Source organism: Gopherus flavomarginatus, chromosome 1, assembly GCF_025201925.1.
Source record: "Gopherus flavomarginatus isolate rGopFla2 chromosome 1, rGopFla2.mat.asm, whole genome shotgun sequence".
NCBI classification, from domain to species: Eukaryota; Metazoa; Chordata; order Testudines; family Testudinidae; genus Gopherus; species Gopherus flavomarginatus.
Window position 1 is genome coordinate 87248034 of NC_066617.1, and position 26418 is coordinate 87274451.

The 26418-nt window shown below is 41.1% G+C and overlaps 2 protein-coding genes and 1 long non-coding RNA gene across 6 annotated transcripts in view; 2 read left to right on the forward strand and 1 right to left on the reverse strand.

Annotated features, from left to right (window-relative positions):
• Positions 1-19544, reverse strand: part of LOC127042724 (uncharacterized) — a 28882-nt gene extending 9338 nt beyond the window's left edge. Inside the window, exon 1 of the long non-coding RNA XR_007772026.1 lies at positions 18953-19544. This is a non-coding gene — a long non-coding RNA (uncharacterized LOC127042724). The remainder of the gene's footprint in view (positions 1-18952) is intronic.
• The window catches only part of SOCS2 (suppressor of cytokine signaling 2), a 144546-nt gene that overhangs the window by 63498 nt on the left and 54630 nt on the right, over positions 1-26418 (forward strand). The gene's annotated exons all lie outside the window — the stretch shown is intronic.
• The window catches only part of CRADD (CASP2 and RIPK1 domain containing adaptor with death domain), a 100953-nt gene that overhangs the window by 31528 nt on the left and 43007 nt on the right, over positions 1-26418 (forward strand). The window lies entirely within an intron of this gene.

Below are 26418 nucleotides of genomic sequence, written 5' to 3' on the forward strand. Positions count from 1 at the left end.
GTGCTAAGCTAAAATAACAGCCCCAGCTGTAGGGTAAATAACGTGAAGTGGTACAGGCTAGGCACAGGCAATACCATTATCCCTCAGGATACCCATTGAACTTAATGGTAATTAGGTACTTAGGGTATGTCTACACTGCAGCTGAGAACGAGCCACCAAGCCTGGCTGGACAGACTCACACTAGCAGGTCTTGAGCTAATGTGCTACAAATAGCAGTGTGGATGTTTGTGACTCAGGTGGCAGCTCTCAAGCCCACCCAACCCCTTGGTTGTGAGCTTGGGTGGCTAGCTCAAGTCTCTGCCAAAGCCAGATGTCCACACTGCAATTTTCAGCAGGCTAGCTTGAGCCCCACTAGCATGAGTCTGTCTAGCTGGGCTGGAAGGCTCACTCCCACCTGCAGTGTCAACATACCTTTTGAGGTAGGTCTACTTATGACAAGTGCTCTGTAAGTACTAAGCATACTGGGTAACACTTTCAAAAACACTGAAGGGACTTAGGAGTCTTCAATTTTTACCCATAATGCATATTTAGCGAGAGGAGCGTGTCCCAGCATTGTGTCCTTTGATTGATGGAAACTTTGAGTTGGAGCCTATAAAGAGTTAAAGTTTTTGCAAGCATTGCTCTGAGACACAGGCCCTCCCTTATTGACATTATGCACTTTGTAATATGAAACAGAGCTATCAAGATAAAATATCAACAGTCTATAAACCTTTCTAGGAAAAGATAATTAAAACCATTAAAGGCCATTTCCCATAACTCTCTCTACAGTATAGTATTGACTTCTGTACTAGAGCTGGAGTGATATTATTACTGACTTCAAGTATGAGTTCTGCTTATTTTAAAATGGGGGGGGGAAGATGTGAAAGCAGCGGCAGTATTTATTTTAACAGAGGTCTTGTCACCAAAGCTGAGGATTATATAGCACTGGTTAAAAAGGCATTGATTCTTAGATTCCAAGCCCAGAGGGACCACTGTGATCATGTTGTCTGACCTCCTGTAGAACACCGGTCATAGAATTTCCCCAAAATAACTCCTGGAGCAGATCTTTTAGATGAACATCTAATCTAGATTTAAAAATTGTCAATGATGGACCTCCACCTTAATCCTTTGATTAATTGTTCCAGTGATTAATTTCCCTCTGTTTAAAAATGTACATCTTATTTCCAGTCTGAATTTGTCTCGCTTCATCTTCCAGCCATTGGCTCATGTTACATCTTTCTCTGCTAGACTGAAGAGCCCATTATTAAAGATTTGTCCCCACACATAGATATTTATAGACTAATCAAGTCATCCAGAATCTTGTCTTTGAGAAGCTAAATAGATTGAGCTCCTTGAGTCTATCACTGTAAGTAAGATTAAGATTTTGTCATGGTTATTTTTGGCAAAAGTCATGGACATTTTGTGGGCAATTAAAAATTAATGGGAGCCCTGACCAGTGTTCCCTCTAATTTTTCCAACCCATGTGCAGAATGAATTTTGTTATGTGCACAAATATGGAGGTGATGTGTGACACATCACCTCCATATTGGTGCACACAATAAAATTCATGTGGGGGTGGGGCCGAGGGGTTCAGAGTGTAGAAGGGGGCTCAGGGCTGGGGCAAAGGGTCGGGGTGTAGAGTGTGAGGGCTCCAGCTGGGGCTGCAGGCTCTAGGGTGGGGGTGGGGATGAGGGGTTGGGGTGAAGGAGGCTGCTCAGGGGCTACGGTGGGGAGAGTGGACTCCCCCCAGCTCTCTTCCTGCAGCAGCACCTGGGCTGAGAGGGAGAGGCATCTCTCTGCGCTGCAGCAGCTCTGGGACTGGAGGATAGGTGCCCTGGCCCCAGCTGGTCCGAACTGGAGGAGGGCTGCCTGTGCCACACCTGGGTCTGGGCTAGGCAGCCCTAGTCGTGGCTGGGTCCGGGCCACTCCAACTTTGCCTGGGGCTTGCCCGTGCCACGCCGCAGCAGAGTTGGGGCCAGGGGAGGGGCGCCCTGTGCCCCAGTCCTGGCAGGCTGAGGGCCGGGCTAAGTGGAGATTTGGGGAGGGGTGCTCCTCCCCCAGCCACAGCAGGTCCCTGGGCGGATTCCTTGAGCACCTGCACAGCCCTAAATGGGAAGGGCTGGGTGTGGGGTTGGGCGATGCATGTCCCAGATGCCAGGGAGTGGAAGAGGTGGGACCAGCCCCTTCTAGCTGCTGGGATGCTGCTCTGTAGCATGGCGGGCTGTTGTCTCCCTGAGAGAGCCTTGCTGGGCAGATGGTTCCTGCTCCCAGCCCAGGCTTGGGTGCCAGGGACAGGGCTGAGTGAGCCAGAGCACCCCTGCCTCCAGCATGTTTCCAGCTTGCTTAGCTGCAGTCTCCAGCAGCCGAGTCTGGACAGGGAGCAGAAGCTGCCTCCCCAGCCAGGCTCTCTCAGGCAGCTGCTAGGCTGCAGAGCAGCAACCGGAAGGGTCCGGCATTAGAAGTGACTCCCTTCCAATCCCTGCTCGGGCTTCCTTCTGCCAGGAATGTGTTGTGGGGGGAGGGGAGGTCAAGCGCAGAGGGAGGACAAAGCACCCCTCCTGCTGACAATGTCTACATCAGTGGTCCCCAACCTTTCTGTTGCAATAGCATATTCATGTTCCCAGAAGAGTGTGACGGGCACCGGATGACCAGCTGCCAAAATGCCACCGAGAAGCGGCGTCATCGAGAAGTGTCGCCCCTGAAATTCTGCCGAGAAGCAGCGACATTTCCGCAGTGATGCTTCTTGGTGTTGCCGCTTCTCAGCGGCATTTCGGTGGCTGGTTGTCTGGAGGAAGCGCTCCCTTGTCAGTAGGTGGGCGCACATAAATGTCCTGGCGGGCGCCATGGTGTCCACGGGCACCGTGTTGGGGACCACTGGTCTATATCATCTGTTTTTTCCTCTAAATACAGAACAGACATTTATTGAACACTTCTGCCTTTTCTACATTATTGCTGATAATTCTACCATTTACCTCTAGTAATGGACCAATACTATTATCAGGTTTCTTTTTGTTCCTAATATACTTTAAAAACTCCATCTTATTGCCCTTAACTCTGCTGGCCATTGATTTCTCCCTGTGTGCCTTTGCTTCCTTTTCCAGTTTTCTACAATTCCTAGTTTCTGATTTAGATTCATTACTATCAGCTTTTTATTTTTTATTAATTTTTATAGCTGTCTTCACTTCCCCTCTAAACCGGGTCTGTTTTTTAACCAACATGGCCTTCTTTCTTGATTGTGGGATTATAGCTTTTGGGCATCTAGTCAAGTGTTCTTAAACAATTCCTAATTATCATTCAAATTTTTCTGATTTAAATTTTTCCTCCCAGTTCATGTGGCTCAATAATTATGAAAATGGCCATTTTAAAGTATTAAGTATTTATATTACTATCTGGACTTTATTCTGTTTGGACATTATAAACATGGTCAAGTTATGATCACTAGTAAACTACCATTAATTTTTAATTCTGTGATCAGTTCTTCTCTGTGTCAAGCCTAGGTCTAATACAGAATTCTCCTGTGTTGGTTACAGCACTTCTTGAGTTAGGAAATTGTCCTCTGTAATAGTTAGTAATTTTATTATTGAGTGACAAATGCTTTACACTGTAGATATTTGTTCAATGGTGTAATAATTGTATGACCTAGTGTTAACATATTTTTGTGGTGCTAAAACGATGTGAAAGAGAGTACACAAATACTTGTGAATTTTTAGAGCTCTTGTGCAAACTGCATCAGTTCATGTCACTTGTATTTTTTCTGTAGATGTCTGACATTAAAAATAAATAAAGGCTGCACAGTTTGACTCCATTCTGATGTTTATTCACCTTAAATGAAAGATAATTCTTTTAGCTGTTTGCCAAGATGAATCCACAGAGGATTTTATAATACTATTGTCCCCATATTTTTAAACAAAAATACTTATAATTTTACAAAAAACTGAGTAAAGGTTTTCACTCAGTTGCTGATGTGTATAATCAATTTCTTTCAATATTCCTTCAGTCTGTGGTATGAGATTTTTTAAAGAGATAATATAAATTTGCCCAGTATTATGCTATTGGGAAATGTATCTCTGTTAGAACATTTGTTTTGTGTTTTGATATCTGAGTGGCATTGGGAAATTAAAACTTAACAGACAATTGTTACAAAAAGACAGTAAGAAAGGCAAACTTATCCTGCCCCTCACCACTCCTTTCCACAGTAAAGCAGTCCCATTCTTCCACATAACCCTTCAAAGCTGGAAAAGGATACCTTTTAATCAATGTCTTATATGTGTTCATAAAGCTGCTGAAGTCAATTATTTGTCAAGGCCTGCTTTGTTGACTTTGTAGGCACTGCTCTTACCTATATTATATGGGAAGCTTTGCTGCATATCTTGAATATCTGTTGCTGCTTTTACACAGGCAGTAGCATACTTTTCAAAGTACCCATTAATATTTCCTGTATCTCTAGGATTAATATAGAGCCCTATGATTTTGTGTGATTATCCCACCTTGTGATGCTGTTAGGGTTTTATACAATGCTCTTCTGAGTTCAGCAGCATAAGCAGATTTAATGTACAGCAGTGGCTGACTATGGAGACACCTCGAAAGTTCCCAGTACAAGAAGGGTGCTAAATATTTTGCTAGCAAGAATCTTTTGTTTTTCGTCTTTAACAGTTCCTGATGCCATCTGAGAATGCTGGGAGCTTTCACTTCAGCAACTTAAAATATTTAAATGTAACTGTAAAAATTGCTGCAGATGTTGTGACCCAAGAGCCTTAATCCTGTAGCCGTCACCTAGACTTAATTCTCATTGTATTAAAGGGAATTTTGCCTGCAACTGCAATGTTAGGTTCAGAGTCCTAAATGTGTTCAGTCTTATGAAGTACAGTATGGTTCTTATTAGATAGTATTAGGCAACAGATATGTGACTGTACTTACTCTGAGCTTTACTGTATATGCTCAGCTAGATAAATTCAGACTGGAAATAACATGTAAATTTTTAACAGTAAAAGTAATTAACCACTGGAACAATTTATCAAGGGTCATGGTGGCTTTTTTCATCACTGGCAATTTTTAAATCAAGATTGGATTATTTTTTAAAAGATCTGCTCTAGAAATTGGGGGAAGTGCTATGGACTGTGTTATGCAGGCAGTTGGACTAGAAGATCACAATCGTCCCTTCTGGCCTGAGAATCTATATGAGTACCTTTGAAAGTGAAGTTTACAAGGTTAAATTTGATCACTTATTCATAGTTCCTGATTCAAAGGCTGAAGTAGGTTAATTTCCTTGGGGGTGTTTGTTCAGAACTCATCTGCTTTCCTTTTAAATCATTAAACTATCAGTAGTTTTCTATGTACTTTTAAAAAATATGCTCAGAGCAAAAAAATCAGACTGAAATGCATTTGAAAATAGAACATTCCTTAAATCAAAAATGAACCTACTATGCATTTTCCAACAAGGATTGTTTTGCAAAGTGAGGAATGGTTAATGATTGTGGCATGGTAATTTTCGTGCAAACGCAGACCTTCGATGTCTCACAGGAGCCTGAGTAAGGGTGCAACAAAATGAAGGTGAAAAACAAATTGAATTAGAAAAAGTAAACATTTTACAACTGGAAAAAAAATTCTTCAACAGCAACCCCTCCTGTAATGTAATCCAATCTGTTTTAATGCTGAGATTTTTCCAAGAAGGCAGGAAACAGTAAAGGGTAAGGCTTCAAACCTCTGCTGTTTTGTTTACAGATCCCTTGTGTTAATTCAGTGTTTCTAGGGAACCAGGACTCTTTTTTTTTTTTTTCTTCCCCTTTCTCAGAATCTTTTCTCTAGGAAATATTGAGTGGTACAGCATTGGGAAGCAGTCACTGTTTACAACAGATAAGCCAAAGGGCCTGGCTTCAAATACCACACTTTTTTTGAGAAAACAAAACACATCAATGTGTGTTTTTTAACCTTCTCTTATGCAGTTCCAATTTCTTTGCTACATGTTATATAAAAGTTACCTTTGAAAGTGCTTATATAGACAGCTTTTTTTTTTCCATTTTCAGTGTGTGTTTGCATCTAATAAGTTTGTCTCCCAGTGACATATTACACAAAGTCCAAAAGGTAAACATTAGACAGTTATGTCTTTTGACGCACTGTCTAGGGCTTGGTCTGTACTTAATGATTTTTCCAGCATAGCTTTAGGAATATGATTTTCTTCAAACTCTGACGGCCTAATGTAGTTGCAGTTAGGCCAGCAAAAGAGTGCTTCTGCTGGTATAGCTTATTTATTTGGGGAAACTGGTACAAGCTATACCGACAGAAGAACATTTTTGCCCATATAAACTGCATTTCCATTAGGAGGCTATGTCTGTACTACAAAAGGGTATCCCAGTATAGCTATACTAGCAAACACATCTAATATAGGTTTCAGTCTTTTAGTATTACTTTTTTTTTTTTTTTTTTTTAATTTCTGTTGGCTCAAAAAGAAGGCTGTATGGATTGGGAAATTAATACAAATTATGGCTTTTGCGGGGTGGGGCAGTTGTTGGGGAAAGGAAAGACAGAATAAGGATGAGTGCAATCGTTTTCACTAGGGTTGGGCATTTGACGGGTCTAAAAATAATTAGAGATTTGATCAAATATTGTCCAAATAATGTCAAAAATGGTCAAATATTGTAAAGCACTAGTTTATTAGAACAGTACCAAAAAAAAAAAAAGACTCTGTGGTCTGCAGTAGGCCTTCCCCTTGGTAAATAATTATGCGTAATTCCAAAAAAGTTATTTCTGAGCTATTTTAACTCAGAAAAATGGAAATCAGTGAAATTAAGTTAAAAAAATGCACCCATAATTACTACCATTTTTAGCAACATTAGGTTAGCATTTAAATGTGAACATTATTCAAGATTAGAAAAGAAAAGAGAAATGAAATTAAACAAATAAAATGCACATAGCAACTATAAAAGGAAGTCATTTTAAAATGCATTTATGCTAGGTAGGCAGCAGGCCAAATCTTCAAACCGCTTAATGGCTGTGCATCTATTCTCTTTGTGTTGCAGGAGGAGGTTTAACAGCTCTGAACCTTCCTCTCCCTTTCACACTCCCTTCTGAGTTAATTTCTGCATGTTGGTCCACTCAGTTTAGATTGTGAGCTCTTCATGGCAGGGACTGTGTCTTTTAACATGTTTAATGTGCTTTGTAAACCACCATATACATTGATGGCCTGGTGTACAAATAAAGATGTTCATATTTACAATATTCTAGAAGATTCCAGCCAGTCAAGATGCTCAGGTTCCAGTTTATCTTTCTCAACAGGTGACATTATGTAAGAGTGAGCGATCAAGATATATAAATAGGCTTATTAACAATTGGCACTATGTTGTAATCCAAAAGGTAAACTGCCACCTACCTCAGGGCATTCTTGCCAGAATATTTGACACTATTTTACCATGGTCAGCTAACAGGGGTTGAACTGACCTGTTAGCTGACATCATTTGGCTGGTCAACTGACTGTTTTGCTAAACCTAATCTGCAGCATATCTTTGATTTAACTACCATCTGGCTGCTCTTGGGAAGATTTTGGAAAGACTCTTGTCAATATGATGCAGATCATCCCTCTATAGATCCACATGTAAAGTGTTACCGCTGAGCACAGATCTCCTCAGTACTGTGTGGAGTTGCGGGAGGGGTCAACTACCTTTAAAGCAATGGTTCCACACACACACACCCAACCCCTGTAAAGTCCCGTCTTTATGTCTGTGGTTCATACAGAATGAAGGAGCAGAGATTGGGTAGGACAGAGGGAAGAGAGCCATTGGGAGAGGGCTAGGGCATGCACTCTTTTACCCAACCCCGTGGAGTTTACGGGAGAGAGAGAATGCAACCAGGGGTTATAGTATATTTAACAAAGAGAGCAGTCTTTGATGATCAGCAGCCTTTTGGGGCTGCCACAGGAACTGCCAATTTATAAATGATCACTGCTCCGCCCGTCTCCACTCCTAGTGATCTCATTACCTGTGGGCCATGGCAGCAGGCATTGGGTCTCTGTAGGCCCCAGTACCTGGTCCTGTTTCTGGAAAATCATTTCTTCTTCCCTAGAAGTCAGGCTTTGTTTGGGGATCATCAGATGGAAGCAGAGTGTGTCTTAGGGAATAATGTATTACATGCAAACAGGACTGTTACCAGTTCAATCTGAGTGAGGAGATGCTAAAGGAAACAGAGTGCTGTGTTCACTGTACTTCAGCAAGATCATTAAAAACATAGAAACACATCTCTACCTTATTATTTAGCATCTAGGGATGACTCATTCCATTTGCATTGAAAATATGGTGTGATTTACCAGTTTAGGTCATGCAAGGGACACTTGATAATACTATCTGTCTAGAAGCACCGTCCATACCAGTTATGGAAACAAACTCTGGAAAATAAATTTGCTTTGTGTCTCAAATTTGCAAAATAAGCATATGCTTCCCCCTCCCTCCCCTGCCCTCAGATTTTTCTTTATCTTGCTTCCCATTGTGTGTAGGCTGTTCAGTGCTGGGCCTGTAATAGCCAGACACGCAGGCTGCTAGTCAGTGTTGCCAGAGCTCCCTGGTGTGTTAAACATCCGCAACAGCATATATCGTGTTTAAATTTTTTAAAACGGAAGATAGGATAAAAAAATTTAGGTTTTCTATAACAGCAGGAAGATGTGATTGGATTCTGTGGATTGAATCTATATTTTCATTCCGATAGGGTTATTTATGCTTTTGTGCTACCATATGAAGAGTTCCTTCTGCTCCCAAGTCATGGAACTGATACTGCAGCAAACCCTTCTTGTTGTAGCTCAGGTGACTTAAAGGAGCAATGGTGGTTTATACCAGCTGAGCATCTGTCCCTGTATCTCCATTTTAATGACATCTATCATTGTTTTAAACACATGGGCCTCCATCCTGCAAGGAGGTGCACATAGGCAACCCTGCCTCTCCTTCCCATGCTAGTGCAGTTACTGAGGGTCTGCTCAGGTGCAGGGTGGGATGGGTTGGGTCACAGAGACCCCCTTGGGACTGCCACCTGATGTGCTGAGACTATCTCTGAGCCCATTTTCCTTGCCAGCCTGGGACTTCAGAACCCTGCCTTGTTGAGCCAGACATGTTAGCCTGCTGCAAACACAGACCCAGGTATGAACCAAAGCTGCAGACTTAACTGAAAACAGCTTAAGAAGTGCTCCTGTCTCCAGCACCCAGATACCCAGTTCCTAATGGGGTCCAAACCCCAAATAAATCCATTTTACTCTGTATACAGCTTTTACGGGGTAAAGTCATGAATTGTTCTCCTTCTATAACACTGATAGAGAGAGACACACAGCTGTTTGCTCCCCAGGTATTAGTCACTAACTCTGGGTTCAATAATAAGCAAAAGTTATTTTATTAAATATAAAAAGTAGGATTTAAGTGGTTCCAAGTAATAACAGACAGAAGAAAGTAAGTTACCAAGCAAAATAAAACAAAAACATGCAAGTCTAAGCCTAATGCATTAAGAAACTGATTACAGATAAATCTCACTCTCAAGAGATGTTGCAATAAGCTTCTTTCACAGACCAGACTCCTTTGTAGTCTGGCCCATTCCTTTCCCCTGGTACAGTCCTTGTTCCAGCTCAGGTGGTAGCTAGGGGATTTCTCATGACTGCTGTCTCCTTTGTTCTGTTCCACCCCCTTATAGCTTTGGCACAAGGTGGGAATCTTTTGTCTCTCTGGGTCCTCACCCCTCCTCCTAAATGGAAAAGCCCCAGGTTTAAGATGGATTCCAGTACCGCATGACATGGTCATATGTCTGGTGAGACCCCAAGCCTTCATTCTACCTGGCCAGACTCGCAGGAAGGCTTGCAAGTAAACATTGTCATTTACAACCAGTTGTCCTAGTTGATGGGAGCCATCAAGATTCCAAACCACCATTAATGGCCCACACTTTGCATAATTACAATAGAAGCTCAGAGTTATATTTCATATTTCTAGTTTCAGATATACGTATGATACATTTATACAAATAGGATGGACACACTGAGTAGATTATAAGCTTTGTAATGATACCTTACAAAATATCATCTTTTGCATGAAGCATATTCCAGTTACATTATATTAACACTCATTAGCATATTTTCATCGAATCATATGGAATGCAATGTCACACAGGGGATCTATCTGTGCCATCTCTTTGTAGGATCCACAGTCAGTAAGAGGGTTGACTGATAATTCCTTATAAAAATAAACAGAGTTTACCATCTGTAGTTCAGGTGCTAATTCAAGTGTTACATTGGAGGAGACTTTGTTAAATATACACCAAAGAGCTCAAGCTATTTTCTTGTATTAGGGCTAGTCTACACTGGCAATGCTAAAGTGCTGCCGCAGCAGTGCTTTAATGTTGTCATAATATAATTCCCCATTCTGGACCTTAGCGTCCAAAATATGGGTATTAGCATGAAATTCCCTAAGCTTAATTACCAGCTTAGATTTGATAGGCTGCCACCAATCAGGACTTATTTAGAGCGCCTGATAAACTCTGGTCTCCCCAAACCCTTCCCTGGGGACCCCCAAGACTCAGATTCCCTGAGTCTCACAACAAAGGGGAATAAACCATTTCCCTTCCCCCCTCCTTTCTTCCTCCCAGCTTTTTCCCGCCCTGGGAACACTAGGAGATCGCCTGATTCAACTCCTTGAATCACCACTCCCCCCTCCCTTCTTCCCCGGAGAGAGAGACACAGATAAATGCTGAGAGCAGGTTTCCCTTCCCTCCTCCTCTTTCCTTTCTCCCACCAATTCCCTGGTGAGTGCAGACTCCCTTCTCTGGAGTTTTGCAAAAGATAACCAGAAAAATCAATTAGATTCTAAAAAAGAGGAAACTTTAATAAAAGAAGAAAAACATAAAACTTGTCTCTGCACTTAGATGGTAAAAAGTTACAGGGTCTTTCAACTTATAAACAATAGAAAGAAACTTTCTCCAGCAGAAACACAATTTAAGCTACTTCCAGCAAGTACACATATGCAAATGAAAAAGAAAACAAATTAAAAGACTATGACCGCCTTTTCTACTTACAATTCTGAACAGAAAAGAGACTGTAGCAGGGAGATTGGCAGAAACCTGGTTACACCTCTAGCCCTGTCCAGGACTCAGAGAGAACAAAGCCAAAGCCAAACCCAAAACCCACAAACAAAGGCTTCCCTCCCAGAGAGATTTGAAAGTAGCTTGTCTTCTGATTGGTCCTCTGGTCAGGTGTTTGAGTCCCTGTTTGTTAACCCTTTACAGGTAAGAGAGACATTAACCCTTAACTATCTGTTTATGACAAATGTGGCTTGTGTGGTCGCAGCAGGACGCTGGGAGAGAGCTCTCCCCACGCTCTAAAAAACCCACCTCCACGAGGGTCATAGCTACCAGCGCTAGGAGCACGGATCCCAATGTTGGTTCTATACAGGCGCTTTACAGCGCTGAAACTTGCTGCACTCAGAGGTGTGTTTTTTCACACCCCTGAGCGAGAAAGTTGCAGTGCTGTAAATTGCCAGTGTAGACAAGCCCTTAGATATGTTACATTGTTATTAGCTTTCTGTCATATGCAGTTTTATTCTACAAAATATTAGGGAGGTAGTCAGGTAGTTTAGGCCCAGAAGATATGGCTTGGGTATATAATTCTTGTAGTTATTGCATAGCTTATTATTTGTAGAAATATATATGTGTTGTACATGTGTATGGGCCTGATCCTGCAGATATTTGTTTGTATGAATAGTCCGGCTAGTCAACATGACTACTTGTGTGTGTATTCATGTAAGTAAGGGTTTGCAAAATATGGTTGTGTGTTTATATATACAGGCCTCGATAAATCATAGACAACACTTTACTTGGTAAAAATAGAAAGCAACCTTCATCTTGACTCAGCTAGAAATGCTACTGCAATTTTTAAACACTATGGTGACCTCTGTCTATCCTAGGTTTTTATTAAGTGTTTTTCATTGTGGTATGTAACTGGTTCTCTTTCAACATCTGAAGAAAAAATCAGATCCATTTTTGGGAAAGAAACCAGATGTTTTATTTGAATTTTAAAATTTTATCAGTCTGCTAGTTGGTGGGAGTGGGAGGAGTAGATTTTTCAGGAGTTCAGGTTACTGTGCGTAGAAGTCTGGGCATGGGCAGCAGAATTGGGAGTGGAGAATCAAATGACAAGGGATCAAATCTGGGTAAGGGATAAGCTGAGTGGAGGAAACCAGGCTGAGGAAGAGCTGAAGCTGGTATCAGCACCGGAGAAGGAACAGCATGAGATGTCAAGGTGAGACAAACTGGGGCAGAAGGAAAGACAGAACTGGGCGGCGCACAAGAAAAAGGGAAATCTCAGAACAGCACACCAGGGAAGAGGCCTGATATTTGCCCCCCTGGAAGATATGCAAATATGAAATTCAGTGTTTTTTGTCAAGCTATAAGTATGTAAGTTCTTGCAAACTTTTATCTCTGTCTTTTCTGTGGTCTGAGGTAGACAGGCCTGCCTGCGCTCTAGCCATGCAGCTTGTTCCCTTCTGGTTCCCTGCAGAGAGGCTTTTGTGTGAATAAGGGAATGAGGTCATGGAAGGGACATTCTCTCTTCTCTCACCTCCATCTGCTGCCTTCTCCTCCGCTGTGCTTCTAGGGAGGTGGAGAGGATGTTTGGGTTTTGAAGACATGGCTTCACCCATTCTCAATTTTATGACATTAAATAACATTGCAAGTTTAAAGCACAGGAGTGTTGCTTGGTGCAGATAAAAGGTAGCATTTAATATTAACTGATTGATAACATTCTTCTGCTGTCATCATTTTTTCTTCCAAATTTAAAACCTCCCAGAACCTTACACCTCCTCCCTTTGCAGGATCTGTGCAAGGGTTACTGTAGTCATCCCCCATCAGTCCCATTTTGGTGTGGGGAAGAAGTGTGTTAGGATAGACCTGTGGCTTCCAGAGGTGACTGAAGCTGATGTGCATGTTTTCCATTCCTGCACCATGCAGCTCCGTCCCTGCCGCAAATAGATTGGGGGTTTCCTGCAACTCCCTTGTGCAGCTAGACCAGCCACCTTTTAAATCTGGTCAGGCTGCAGCACAGCATCTTTATGCAGTCCTCTGGGGTAGTTGTGCCCCTTATTGGTGTGTAAACAAGGTTGCCAATTTTAGTTGGAAGTATTCTTGGAGATTTCATTAAATGACTTAATCTTTAATTCCTGGAGACTCCCGGCCAATCCTGGAGGGTTGGCAACCCTATCAATATTTGGCTAAACTCAGCCAACAGAAGGGCTTGTTTTATTCACGAAAGGCCAAAGACTGACCCACCACATGAAGGAATCCAGAACAGTGTTAATGTGAGTGCCTGTATCCTGGCTGTCAGTGGCCTCTTGCACAGCATGAGTGGTTAGGCCTACACAGAGTAGGATTAATCTGTACTGTGTGTGTATATCTGCATAACTGCCATTGTCAGGCCAGGGGGCACATGTGCACTGATGTGGGGATTGCAATAGCCTAGCGGTTCTCAAACTGTGGGTTGGGACTGCATGGGGGTCACCAGGGCTAGCTTACTTTTGTTGGGACCCGGGGCTGAAGCCTGAGCCCCACCGCCTGGGGCCAAAGTTGAAACCCGAGGGCTTCAGCCCTGAGCGACGGGGCTCAGGTTACGGGCCGCCCGCCAGGGGCTGAAGCCCTTGGGCGCATGCCACTTGGGACAGTGGGTCTCGGGCTTTGGCCCCCCCCCACCTGGGGCAGTTGGACTCAGGTGGGCTTGGGTTTTGGTCCCCCATCCTGGGGTCGTGTAGTAAATTTTGTTGTCAGAAGGGGGTCGCAGTGCAATGAAGTTTCAGAACCCCAGCAATAGCCTGATGCCTAGGCCTCACCCTAGACCTCTTCTTGGTGGCTCTTGTACACAGCAACTTTACTTCTTTGTGGGTTTGTTGGGAGCCAGAATTAGGATGTTAAATTTTGGCTGACTGTGTTCCAGGCAGACAGAGTTTGGCCCAAAATATACTATGCAGGGCATCGTAATTCACAGTTGCTGTTTTAAAATTAAGATGCTCATGGGTATTTAATTTATATATCAAATAAAACAATTTATGATGTTGCAATTTGGGCTCTGTCACTGTATGCTAATATAGTGATCCTTATTTCGACACAGGCATTTTAAGAACTGCATCAGGGTTCTTGTTTTTTTAGTTTTTTGTTTTTGAATTCCACATTTCAAGGTTATTTCCCCCTATGTTTAATATTCTGTTATTAGATGGTACTGAAACCGAGAACTTCTAGCCTTTTTTAAAAAATATTATTATTTTTTTTATTATTATTATTATTATTATTATTTTAAAGAGGGTGGGATTTAAATGTAGAATATATTTTTATAAAAACTGAAGATGATGGGAGTCTGGAGCTAAAATTGAGTGAGAACTGCAGTTTTACTGTCACTTAAGCGCATAACAATATGGCTGAATTTGACCTCTTGACTTTTTAGCACTAGGCACTGTTCACTATGGGGGGTTGTGACTGTGACTGAAACCATCTGAAACATGGTTATGTTTGTAACATGACTTTTGTCTATACTAGATACACTTACACTTACAAACAATGGTACTAGTCCTGCAAACTGAGCCACATGGGTCAATTCAGATGCTCATGTAGATCAGCTTGCAGAATTAGGGCTTATGTTTCTGACACTGTTACACTGTGTTATAGTCCTGCAGGGGGCTGAGTTTATAGCCGAGCTGGGCAAACACTACAAATGTTTTCCATAACCATTTACGCGTAAAAGTGGCTTTGTTTGAATCACGCTTAAATGTTCTCCCTCCCCCTTTTTGAGGTTTGCTCTCTGTGAACTTTCAAGAACATAAGAACGGCCTTACTGGGTCAGACCAAAGGTCCATCTAGCCCAATATCCTGTCTTCCAGTGGTGACCAATGCCAGGTGCTTCAGAGGGAATGAACAGAACAGGTAATCATCAAGTGAACCATCCCCCAGTTGCACATTCCCAACTTTTGGCAAACAGAGGCTAGGGACACCATCCCTGCCCATCTTGGATAATAGCCATTGATGGACCTATCCTCCATGAATTTATCTAGTTCTTTTTTGAACCCTGTTATAGTCTTCACAACATCCTCTGGCAAAGAGTTCCACAGGTTGACTGTACATTGTGTGAAAAAATATGTCCTTTTCTTTGTTTTAAACTTGCTGTCTATTAATTTCATTTGGTGACCCCCTAGTTCTTGTGTTATGAGAAGGAGTAAATAACACTTTATTTACTTTCTCCACACTCATCACGATTTTATAGATCTCTATCATATCCCTCCCATAGTCATCCCTTTTCCAAGCTGAAAATTCCCAGTCTTATTAATCTCTCCTCATCCGGAAGCTGTTCCATACCCCTAATAATTTTTGTTGCCCTTTGCTGAATCTTTTCCAATTCCAATATATTTTTTTTTAGATGGAGTGACCATCTCAGCACACAGTATTCAAGTTGTGTGCATACTATGGATTTATACAGAGGCAATACAATATTTTCTGTCCTATCTATCCCTTTCTTAATGATTTCCAACGTTCTGTTCAATTTTTTGGCTGCTGCTGCACGTTGTTTGGATGTTTTCAGAGAACTATCCACAATGACTCCAAGATCTCTTGAGAGTAACAGCTAATTTAGACCCCATCATTTTGTATGTATAATTGGGATTATGTTTTCCAATGTACATTACTTTATCAACATTAAATTTCATCTGCCATTTAGTTGCCCAGTCACCTAGTTTTGTGAGATCCCTTTGTAGCTCTTCGCAGTCTGCTTGGGACTTAACTGTCTTGAGTAATTTTGTATCATCCACAAATTTTGCCACCTCACTGTTTACCCCTTTTTCCAGATCATTTATGAATATGTAGAATAGCACTGGTCCTAGTACGGACCCTTAGAGGTCACCACTATTTATCTCTCTCCATTCTGAAAATTAACCATTTATTCCTACCCCTTGCTTCCTATCTTTTACCTATCAGATACCAATCCATGAGAGCACCTTCCCTCTTATTCCATGACAGCTTACTTTGCTTAGGAGCCTTTGGCGAGGGAACTTGTTAGAGGTTTTCTGAAAATCTAAGTACACTATATCCACTGGATCACCCTTTTCCACATGCTTGTTGACCTTTTCACATAATTCTAGTAGATTGGTGAGGCATGATTTCCCTGTACAAAAACCATATTGACTCTTCCCCAACAAATCAATTCATCTATGTGTCTGACAATTCTGTTCTTTCCTATCATTTCAACTAGTTTGCCGGGTACTGAAGTTTAAACTTACCAGCCTTTAATTGCCGGGATCACCTCTGGAGCCTTTTTTAAAAATTGGTGTCGCATTAGCTATCCTCCAGTCATCTGGTAGAGAAGCTGATTTAAATGATAGGTTACATACCAGAGTTAGCAGTTCTCCAATTTTACCTTTGAGTTCCTTCAGAACTCTTGAGTGAATACCATGTGGTCCTGACTTATTACTGTTTAATATATCAATTTGTTCCATATCCTCCTCTAATGACACCTCAGTCTGGGACAATTCCTCAGATTTATCATCTAAAAAGAATGGCTCAGGTTTGGGAATGTCCTTCACATCCTCAACCGTGAACACTGATGCAAAGAATTCATTTAGTTTCTCGTTGAGTGCCGGTTTAGCATCTCGATCGTCCAGTGGCCCCACTAGTTGTTTAGCAGGCTTCCTGCTTCTGATGTACTTAAACATTTTTTTGCTATTACTTTCTCAGTCTTTGACTAGCTGTTCTCCTAACTCTCTTTTGGCCTTCCTATTATCTTCAAGACACCATGTTTTATAGCCCATTTTAAGCTAAGTTTGTATGTGGCGTGAATTAGTATTTGATACGCCAGGGAAAAAGGATTCCTAAACCCGCTGGCAGAGCCTGGGCATTGAAGTGACTAAATGAACCAGACAAGGATCTGATTACATCCCACTGCAAATTGGTCTGCAAATGCAGTTATTAAAACAACAAGGAGTATAGTGGCACCTTAAAGACTAACAGATTTACTTGTGCACAAGCTTTCATGAATAGAAGTGGATTTTTTACCCACGAAAGCTTATGCACAAATAAATCTGTTAGTCTTTAAGGTGCCACCGAACTCCTTGTTGTTTTTGTGGATACAGACTAACTCGGCTACCCCCGATACTTGACACCAGATGCAGTTATTATGTGTGAGTGTGAATCGAATCTAATTTAAATGTCCTTTTGTCTTTATCTAGTCAAAAGTTACAGTAGACTATTTTCCCCCAGGAATGATGCCTTAGGCAAGACCTGTATAGCCCCAAAAAAGAGAGTTCAACGTCTGCCATCTTGGATTACCTCCAGAGCTGAAAGCATTAGTCTCTACACCTTGAGCTGAAGAGCCCAGCTCTGAAGCTAGGGGCTGTAATTCACTTGCCTCCTCTGAGGGTTAGGTACAGAGGGGAACAAAGCACGCTGACCTGTAGGTCACACATGCCTACCTATTGCCTCCTTGAAAGCTTCAAAACTCCTGATCAGATTCTTCAAGTGTTCCAACCATCCATTCTGGGGATAGAAACATGGATTTCTATGACATGGATTTCTATGAATCACAATTAAGAAGCTTGAATTTAGAATGATATTGTTCATGATTGAGTCACAGACTTAAAAAAAAGGTGTGTAAAAAAAATGCAAATATTCCAGGGATCAGTATCTATTTAATTAAAGTTATTGTGACAGTTGGATTTCTAAGATTAAACTCCTCCAAAGTTGCTCTTTCAAGTCCTTTAAGGTTCCCTGAACAAAAGAGTGGGGAAAGCCCTAGTTGCTTCTCACAGAGTGAACAAATAAATCACCAGCATGTACATTTTCTAAGCAACCTGCTAAAATACATTTTAAAATTGCTGGTACAATGGCACTTCTCTGTTTTATTAGCTTAAGAGCAGTGTTCTTGCCTTTCTCAGTACATTGAAGTTAACTGTTCCCTGCAAAACTTGTGAACAAGTTTTTACACACGTGACCATTGTGTTTGTGTCAGAAAAGAGCTTTGTGTTTGTGTCTTCTAGAGACTGATATCTGAATGTTAGACTCCAGCGAGTGTTAAGAATAGATATGAAATTTTATGTCTGAATTTTCACTAAATCAAGAGTTGGAGACAGTGGGTACCACTGAAATGCATAGCTTTGGAGTGGATGAATTTTCACCTATCATAACGTTAGTTGTTTTTCAATCACTTGTTTTGTCATTTTTAATATGTAGGTATTTTTATACTTGTCATTGTTTGATAGTGAATAAGTTTGGCTTGCTGCAATTAATTGTAACGGCAAATGTAAACATGACTATTATGGTCAAATGGCATATACATAACCTTACTGTTTGCATCCTGCAAATGTACATGCTGCTTTTCACAAACAGATTTTCCTTTAAACAATCTGTAGGAAGTGTAAAATGCATCTGTAAAAGACACGACAGAATGACTAGTCCTAAATTGGTATGCTAAGTTTCAGTAAACAAATTTGCATTTAACTATGCAGTGGTTTCTGTCTCAAAAAAAACACATACTGTAATCAAGCTAGTGGTTTAATAGAGAGACTTATATCAAGGAATTGAAACCAGTTGATGATGCTATCTGGATTTAATCAACTTAGCTATTTATTAGAAAAGCCACTTGCTGATTTAACAGTTCACATGGAAAAAAAAATGAAGCACCTTTCTGAAAGAAAATTAAATTCTTACCTGCTTGATTTAATAATACAAATCTACTGTAAATTCTTAAGAATGTTTCTGGAAAGTCAGTTTTTTTCTTTCACAAAAACATGTTTTAAAGCTAATTAGCTCTAGTACAAGTCTTCAGAAAAGTCTAGTTACAAGAGGGAAAGAAAATGTTTTTTATTTACCAGATTTTAGTGAAATAAAAGCATCACAATGTTTTTACATCTAAATTAAAATTAAAACCAAAACTTATTTTTTATCATGCATTGCAAATAATTTACAATAATCCTTTTGGGTATTTATATCAAATAATTACCTTTATTATATATGCCTTTTTGTTGATGGATTTTCAGTATTAATCTTGGTAGTAGTAAATCCTATTATATCCCTGGACTGTGTTTTGATTGTGGGAGATGTAATCCTGAGCATCCGAAAAATCATTATATACTCAGCAAAAGACAATTCTAAAACAAAAGTATGGAAACATGTATTTATTGATGACTCCAGCCTGAAAACTGAATATATGCCCAAAAAGTATGTTGAAATTTCTAATACTCCCTGGAGTTATGAAATCAAGTAGGTTGTTATAATTGTGTTACAGCTGCTATTTGTTGTGCTCTTGTGGTTCCTGGTTTCTTCTCAGTTATTCTTAGTGTTTTCCAGGAATCCTGGAACTGAGAAATGCGCTACTTAGAATTTGAAAACTTGGAGTCATTAATTCAGAGGTTTTTTTTCTAAAGTTTGGAAGACCTATGAAATAGAGATTTGTAATGCGTTACATAACATGCTACCTTACAAGCGTGTTTGTTTGAACAGAACCACAAACAGTAATTGCCGATATAATCTTATCACTGAAAAAACAAACACTACCCATCCGAAGTATAAAGTGATTCCAGTTGCAAACAAACAAGCGGGGGGGGGGGGGGGGAGGGGAACGAAGGAGTGGGTGAATGAATAAATAATAAAAACTAATTTGCAAAATACATAAAAATAAATGCTGTAATATTTTCTTATGTTCTTTCCTCTATTCCTGAATTGCTTATCTCTTTTTTATTTATTTTAGATTTAATGGAAGGGATAATAAGCTACTTGTTTCCATCTGATTTTGTTTTTCACATAAAACGATGCCATAGCTTGTGACTTCCTGCCCTCCTCCTCCTTTTTCTTTTTCTGCTTTTCCTGCTATTTACTCAGCAGATCCTATTATGTCTCCTCTGTCTTCTCCCCCACCCACCCTCCACGCACACAGTTTTCCTCATTTTGCTGAGTGCCCACAACTCAATTGAAAGTCAAGATGCAGATGGCTTTGTCTTTGTGCTAGAGAGCAAATCTCTGTTGCCGATCATCTGCAACACCGGATATCGTATGTATTATAGTTTGATTAATTCCACCAAAGAAACCTGGATTTGTGAATCTGTGAAGTTGGGAGACCTGCCGGGAGCTGGGTATGGTTTCAGTGGTACAACTCTCCTGCAAACCTACTCCCCTGGCAAGTGTGATTAGGTAACTAGTGCAGTTTGTTGTTTGTGACCCTGTCACCTGAGTGTTGCACTGGGCAGACCTCTGCGCCCCAAACAAAAGGTTACAGAACTTAAAAAAATTATTTGACCATCATCAGCCAGGAGGGAAATCGTTGGAAAATATCCCTTTTCTCCTCCCTCACCCAGCTGAAATTTTTTAAAATTCAGGTTTAGTGTTAATGACTATTTAAAAAAACAAAACAACAAAGGGGGAATAGGAAGCAGGAATAGACTTACTATGCAAGAGAGAAAATAGTGTGCCATACTGACACAGACAGAAATCAACTGCAAAAAGAAATTGCCCAGTTTCTGAGGTAAGGACACCTCTGTCCCTTTTGTGGTCTCCTTGAGGGCACCTGCAGTTTGATCTAGGGCTGGCTCCAGGCACCAACTTAGCAAGCAGGTGCTTGGGGTGACCACTCTGGAGAGGGGCGGCAGGTCCGGTAATTCGGTGCAAGGTCCCTCACTCCCGGTCGGAGCGAAGGACCTACTGCTGAACTGCCGCAGATCACAATCGCGGCTTTTTTGGCTGCTTGGGGCTGCAAAACCCATGGAGCTGGCTCTGGTTTGACCTCAGGCCTCTGTCACCTTTCTCAGGGCTGGCTCTCATGATCTCCTCTCTCCAGACCGGGGGGTTGGACTGCCAACTCCTGCAATTCATTGTGATTATCTTGGCACATCTGAGCTGGCCATGCAGTCATCCATCTTCTACATAGATCCCCTATGAGGGCTGAAACACTTTTACCCTTTCTGTAGGGCCTGGCTCTCTTGTGGTACGTCTACAGTACCTGCTGGATCGTTAGGCAGCGATCGATCTATCAGGGATCAATTTATCGCGTGTAGTGTAGACGTGACAAATCAATCCCCCAATCGCTCTCCCGTCGACTGCTGAACTCCAGCTCGGTGAGAGACGGAAGCAAAGTCGATGGGGGAGCGGCGGCCGTCGATCTCGCGCCGCGAGGACGCAGACTAAGTGATTCTAAGTTGATCTAAGATACATCGATTTCAGCTATGCTATTCTCTTAGCTGAAGTTCTGTGTCTTAGATCGATTCCCCACCACCACCACCACCACTAGTGTAGACCAGGCCAGGGTCACAGTTTGTTGTCAGTTCTTGAATGGAGTGACAGTAACTCCTGTCCCTTCACCTGAGCTTTATACATTTTTGTCTTCCAAGCCTCTTGAACCAAGTCAAACCAATATATGCTATTTCCATACACTTGTTACCTGCATTAGGGATTTGCATTAAGTACTCAGCAGTGATTTTAGTTCCTACAGGAAACATAGTTTAGCTCACCCAATGAGCCAGGAATACAATACAAGCTAGCCCATAAAGATACATATAATATTTATATAGTTCATACAATAGGCTTTGACTGTTCTATGTGTCCATAGCATTGGTCACAGCTCAATATAATAGCCCTTGAATATTCCCTGTTTCTAAAGCGATGCGTCTGTCACAGGAATCACCAACACAACAAAACTCAGGATGATTTTTCAGGAATGAACACCTCAGTAGTCCAATTACCTTAGACATACTTCCACCAAGCTTCAGATTATATTTTTTATTTTCTAACTGAGATCCATTGTAGTTCAGAGTAAGGAGAGCAGCTGCGGAAGATACGAGGTGGTATGACAAAAAAGCAATCAAAGCAAAATATCAGACAATTAGCAGATTAGTCACCTAGTACTGCCGGACTTCTTCTAGGACCACTGGGTATTAAGGCCACTATCAAATACATATCACATCCAAATCTGACACAGGTCCAAGATGATGCAGTTCTGTAAAATTAAGATGTTGGAGCATAATGTAACTCTTCTTGGTATGAGTTTTTCTGGAATGAAATAATTTGTGTGAAATGCAAGAAGTAATAGATCAAATCCCCAATTGACATAGTTCCATCCAGGACAATGGAGTTACACCAGTTTACACCATCTGAAGATCTGGCCCAATATCTGAAGGAAATAAATAATGGTCTTGGGCAGTGAATGAGTAGTTGCCTTTAGTCAATGTGCCAATTGACAGTTCAAGTGCTTTCCTAGGAGGTCATGGATAGTGTCAGGTGATTTATTCCTAAAGCCAATGGGTAATATTTTGTAAGTGGAGGATAATAATGTGTGCAAAGAGGAGCCTTTTTGTCAAACAACCTCTATGGGAGAAAAGTTTTGTGGTAGAAGATTGGTAGTAAAATTGGTTGCCACCCAGTGCAAGAAATGATAGAAGTTTTTATTTGTAGGAGTGATTTAGTTTTCAGCTGACTGACTTTTGAAAACCAAAATCAGATCCTGCAGACTCATGCTAATGTAATCTTTACTTGAGCGAGTAGCCCTACTTTCAGTAAGGATTACTCAATTAATAAAAGCTTGCAGGATTGGGCCTAGTGTTTGTCTTTTAAATATAAAATTCCAGACTGCTGCCGGCATTTGCTTTCTTCATTTGCATGGAATGCACTGCCCCTATATTGGGAGTGTTTATCAGAGCAAGTCTTGTATAAGGGGTATGCAGTAGATACATTTCTTTCAGGTTCTGCAACAGTCACTTTAAAAATAAATGTATGGGTAACCCAGTGTAAAGACATAGTGCTTCCAAAACCAGTTCTCTGGCTTACCAACTTTGATAGTTTCTTGCATACAGAGTATTTTCGTGAATTGCTCTTTTCTTCACTTTCTTATGCCTGGATAAGTAAGGGTTCCTGGAACCCTTTTTCTTCTTACTGGAGTTTCTCCAATCAGTGCATGACCAATGCCAAAATCTTGTTCTTTCTTCCATTATCTGGTGTTTGCTTTATATAGAGTACAGCAGACTGATTTGCAAGCTTCTCAGTGGTGAGAAAATTCAACTGTTGATGTGCATGCACTTGCTGGGCCTGTTGCCACTTGTGACTGTTTGTAGAAATTGGCTCAACTCAAATTTTTAGTAGTTACAGATTGAGGGAAGGGTGTTAGGTTCTTTTTCTCACATCACGCTGCTGGTCAGTTTGACTGCAAATTTGCATTTGTAGTGCATGTTTTCCCCTTTTCTTCCCAGTAGTAACCTTCTGCTTTTGGAGCAAGAAAACTTGTCTTTCAGTGTAGCCCTGTTCACAATTTTTGTCTGACACATTATTGTCCTGTTCTATATTTTTTTTTAGTGGAAGTTCTTCAGTTTTCTCATGAGGTTAACATTTACAAACATGATAACTGAGGTTGGTGTGGGAGCTGATTCAGTTATACCTGTCTGCCTTCTGACTTTGATTTGTCATTTTAATTGATTATCAACTTGTTTAATATTGGCGCCGGTAGAAACAAACGGAAAATGAGGGCATGAGGGTGAGAGTCCAAATGCAGAGATTCATACCTTACAGGGTGAGAAAGGACCATTGTGATTGTCTTGTCTGACTTCCTGCATAACAAAGGTTGTTAGATTTCCCTAAGTGCACCCCTTGATATCGTTCACTCCCTCTCATCTGCAGGAGAACTTGTGTCACAAGGAGCTCCACATGACTTGGCTATGTACCTACTATCTTTGCCAATATACCCATTTGGTTTGCAGAAACTGATAACTCAGTCAGCACTAGTCAATGTATTCATTTGTTTTTATATTCTCATACCAGGCCCTTGGGTAATTTGAAGTATGTTGTGCCAGTAGTGAATGTAGAATTGTCTTAAAAGTCAGCGTTAGTGAAGTCCATAGAGCTAAGGAAGAATAATTGGGGCTAGAACAAGACAGTTTGGTTGCTAGTCTTTTGCAGACATTTTTTTCAATCGCTCCTTTTATTAGTAAGTTTTTGGAGCTCTTTTCTAAGTAAAATCTGCACATCAAGGATAAAACGCCAAACTCTTTTATTTTCCCTCTCTGAACTGAAGTTTGCTTTTCATAGACTTCAGACAAGTAACAAAAGGGGACCAGATGCCCCTAGTGGCTTAAAAAAAACTGGCAGACTTTGCTGAAGTTTATTAAATCATCCTTTTCTTTGGCAAAAATATAGCTGCATTTGGTAAGAGACCGGGCAGGTACCTCTGGATTAAGGACGTCATGGCTGTACTGTGTACTTGTACATTAACTAGGAAAAATAGGCCTCTTAACGTTTGTTTTTCTACAAAGCAGAGAAAGAGAGAAACTGAATCCTTCCACAGTCCCTTTCAGTCACAGTAAAAACAGAAACATAAACATACACCTCTATTTCAGTATAAGTAGGAGTTCTCAAACTGGGGGTTGGGACCCCTCAGGGGGTTGCAAGGTTATTACATAGGGGGTCATGAGCTGTCAACCTCCACCCCAAACCCTGCTTTTCTACCAGCATTTAATAATGATGTTAAATATATAAACAAGTGTTTTTACTTTATAAGAGGGAGTCGCACTCAGAGGCTTGCTATGTGAAAGGGGTCACCAGTAAAATAGTTTGAGAACCACTGATATAACGTGACCTGATGCAACACAAATTCGGATATAACGCAGTAAAGCAGTGCTCCGGGGGGCAGGCTGCGCACGCCGGCTGATCAAAGCAAGTTTGATATAACGCAGTTTCACCTATAACACCGTAAGATTTTTTGGCTCCTGAGGACAGCGTTATATCCGGGTAGAGGTGTATCTGTCTATTTGATCACTAGCTCAGTGGTAGTCTCAGTGTGGCACTTTGCTTGCTCCATCAAAAGGGACAGCTCTGAGGTTCTGCCCTCATAGCTACAACACCACCTTTTACTAAAACAACCTGCTTATTCTGAATGGCTTTGTCCCGAAAATGTCACTTTATTTTTTCCCTTCTGTCATAAACAGATAGCTAAGGGTTAATGTTCTTTTACCTGTAAAGGGTTAACAAAGGGAACCAAACACCTGACCAGAGGACCAATCAGGAAACAAGACTTTTTCAAATCTGGGTGGAGGGAAGTTTTGGGTGTGAGTTCTTTGTTCTTTGTCTTGGTTCGGTGACCCTCTCGGCTTTGAGAGTGATCTTTCTATCTCCAGGCTTTCTAATCTTCTGTTTCCAAGCTGTAAGTACAAGGATAGTAAGACAATAGGTTTATATTGTTTTTTTGTATTTACATGTGTGTAGTTGCTGGAATGTGTTAAATTGTATTCTTTTTGGATAATGCTGTTTATTCATTTTTTCCTTTAAGCAATTGACCCTGTATATTGTCACCTTGATACAGAGACCATTTTATGTCTTTTTCTTTCTTTTTATATAAAGCTTTCTTTTTAAGACCTGTTTGCGTGTTTTTCACTGGTTAAGGCTAAGAAACGAAGGGAGGGGGAAAATCTCTTTGTGTTAGATTTACTAAGCCTGACTTTGCATACCCTCTGGGTGAGGGGGGAGAGAGATTTGATCTCTTGGTACTTGTGTTTCAAGGACTTGAAGCAGGGAATCTCCTAGAGTACCCAGGGCAGGGAAATCTGGGAGGAGGTAAAGAGGGTGGAATCCCTTTGTTCAGATTCACGGAGCTTGAATCTGTATATCTCTCCAGGAACCCAGGTAGGGAACACCTGGAGGGGAAGAGGGAGAAGGGAAGTGGGTTATTTCCCTTTGTGGTGAGACTCAGGGCATCTGGGGGTTCCCCAGGGAAGGTTTTGGGGAGACGAGAGTGAGTCAGACACTGGAATTCTGGCTGGTGGCAGCAATATCAGATCCAAGCTGGTAATTAAGTTTGGAGGTTTCATGCTAGCTTCTCATGTTCTGAACTCTAAGGTTCAGATCTGAGTAGGACAGTTATGACACCTTCAGAATGTTTAAATTAAATAAAAGACTGTTTGCTTTCTTTGATAAGTGGCCTTAGCAACAGAGAGGCAGAGATGCCTGTTAAAGCCACTATTTCATTTCCCTTGCCCAAATAAAATTATGTAAATGAATTCAGTGAGCCAGAGTCTGTCATCGTTTACACTCATGCAACCCGGCTGAAACTGAATACAGCAGAATTTGACCCCACCTTCCTACTACCTACAACTGCCACCTTCCTATAGCCTGAAGAAAACAAACTGGCAGCAGGCACCCATAACTGTAATCCATATACACACTCCCTTTTTCTATTACTCCCTTTTCAGTGAGTAAACCAGCTGTATTGATTTTTCATTCCCTAACAATCTGTTCCACTTGCATTCATTTGTATTATGAAGTAGGTGCTACAGTATCCTGTCTATCCCTATTCATCCATTGTTGTGAGATGTTTGCATTAGTCGATATTTCAGAACAATTACATACAGGTTGTCCCCCTGCATTTTCCTGGTACCAAAGTCTTATCTGCTATCATGCTGTTCTAGGCACTGCCTACACTGGTCAAGGAAGCATTAG